Source organism: Durio zibethinus, unplaced genomic scaffold, assembly GCF_047325235.1.
Source record: "Durio zibethinus cultivar Kanyao isolate XHJ-2024 unplaced genomic scaffold, ASM4732523v1 HiC_scaffold_3, whole genome shotgun sequence".
Taxonomy (NCBI): domain Eukaryota; kingdom Viridiplantae; phylum Streptophyta; class Magnoliopsida; order Malvales; family Malvaceae; genus Durio; species Durio zibethinus.
This window is the reverse complement of record NW_028323044.1, coordinates 2,412,726-2,415,225: the sequence shown is the minus strand read 5'-3', so window position 1 is coordinate 2,415,225 and position 2,500 is coordinate 2,412,726.

The following is a 2,500-nucleotide window of genomic DNA, read 5'->3' as shown; positions in this document are numbered from 1 at the left end:
CACGCTGGGCCCTGGTGCGGGCGCTTGCCTCGAGCACCATCGGCACACGCTGGGCCCTGGTGCGGTCGGTTGCCTCGAGCACCATCGGCACACGCTGGGCCCTGGTGCGGCAGGTTGCCTCGACCATCATCGGCAGCCTCGACCACCATCGGCACACGCTGGGCCCTGGTGCGGGCGGTTGCCTCGACCACCATCGGCACACGCTGGGCCCTGGTGCGGTCGGTTGCCTCGAGCACCATCGGCACACGCTGGGCCCTGGTGCGGCAGGTTGCCTCGAGCACCATCGGCACACGCTGGGCCCTGGTGCGGCAGGTTGCCTCGACCACCATCGGCACACGCTGGGCCCTGGTGCGGGCGGTTGCCTCGACCACCATCGGCACACGCTGGGCCCTGGTGCGGGCGCTTGCCTCGAGCACCATCCGCACACGCTGGGCCCTGGTGCGGCAGGTTGCCTCGAGCACCATCGGCACACGCTGGGCCCTGGTGCGGCAGGTTGCCTCGAGCACCATCGGCACACGCTGGGCCCTGGTGCGGGAGCTTGCCTCGAGCGCCATCGGCACACGCTGGGCCCTGGTGCGGCAGGTTGCCTCGAGCCCCATCGGCACACGCTGGGCCCTGGTGCGGTCGGTTGCCTCGAGCACCATCGGCACACGCTGGGCGCTGGTGCGGGCGCTTGCCTCGACCAGCATCGGCACACGCTGGGCCCTGGTGCGGCAGGTTGCCTCGATCACCATCGGCACACGCTGGGCCCTGGTGCGACAGGTTGCCTCGAGCACCATCGGCACACTATCGGCCCTGGTGCGGGCGGTTGCCTCGACCACCGTCGGCACACGCTGGGCCCTGGTGCGGGCGCTTGCCTCGAGCACCATCGGCACACGCTGGGCCCTGGTGCGGCAGGTTGCCTCGAGCACCATCGGCACACGCTGGGCCCTGGTGCGGGAGCTTGCCTCGAGCGCCATCGGCACACGCTGGGCCCTGGTGCGGCAGGTTGCCTCGAGCACCATCGGCACACGCTGGGCCCTGGTGCGGTCGGTTGCCTCGAGCACCATCGGCACACGCTGGGCCCTGGTGCGGCAGGTTGCCTCGACCACCATCGGCACACGCTGGGCCCTGGTGCGGGCGCTTGCCTCGACCACCATCGGCACACGCTGGGCTCTGGTGCGGGCGCTTGCCTCGACCACCATCGGCACACGCTGGGCCCTGGTGCGGCAGGTTGCCTCGACCACCATCGGCACACGCTGGGCCCTGGTGCGGGCGCTTGCCTCGAGCACCATCGGCACACGCTGGGCCCTGGTGCGGTCGGTTGCCTCGAGCACCATCGGCACACGCTGGGCCCTGGTGCGGCAGGTTGCCTCGACCATCATCGGCAGCCTCGACCACCATCGGCACACGCTGGGCCCTGGTGCGGGCGGTTGCCTCGACCACCATCGGCACACGCTGGGCCCTGGTGCGGTCGGTTGCCTCGAGCACCATCGGCACACGCTGGGCCCTGGTGCGGCAGGTTGCCTCGAGCACCATCGGCACACGCTGGGCCCTGGTGCGGCAGGTTGCCTCGACCACCATCGGCACACGCTGGGCCCTGGTGCGGGCGGTTGCCTCGACCACCATCGGCACACGCTGGGCCCTGGTGCGGGCGCTTGCCTCGAGCACCATCCGCACACGCTGGGCCCTGGTGCGGCAGGTTGCCTCGAGCACCATCGGCACACGCTGGGCCCTGGTGCGGCAGGTTGCCTCGAGCACCATCGGCACACGCTGGGCCCTGGTGCGGGAGCTTGCCTCGAGCGCCATCGGCACACGCTGGGCCCTGGTGCGGCAGGTTGCCTCGAGCACCATCGGCACACGCTGGGCCCTGGTGCGGTCGGTTGCCTCGAGCACCATCGGCACACGCTGGGCGCTGGTGCGGGCGCTTGCCTCGACCAGCATCGGCACACGCTGGGCCCTGGTGCGGCAGGTTGCCTCGATCACCATCGGCACACGCTGGGCCCTGGTGCGACAGGTTGCCTCGAGCACCATCGGCACACTATCGGCCCTGGTGCGGGCGGTTGCCTCGACCACCGTCGGCACACGCTGGGCCCTGGTGCGGGCGCTTGCCTCGAGCACCATCGGCACACGCTGGGCCCTGGTGCGGGCGGTTGCCTCGAGCACCATCGGCACACGCTGGGCCCTGGTGGGTTTAGGCACATCTTCAAATTTCTGCCGTGCCAATGCCATTTTTATGGCTTGTAAATTCATACAATGGTCCCCTAAGCCTTCACGTGAAGTTTCGTTGGAAGATGACTCGTTTTCTATTTTTCATGATTTTTGAAACTTTTTGCGGTTCGGGATTTTTTAAAATTTTTTTATAAGGATTTTTGGCCCCAAATTTTGTAGGCATGATCCTTATATTTTTGTTGGCATGCACAAAAAAATTCAGCTAAAAACTCGAAGTAGAGAAGATTTTGTGACCGTTTGAAAAAAGTGTCCCCATTTCAGACACTTTAACGGCTACTGGTAGCAAACC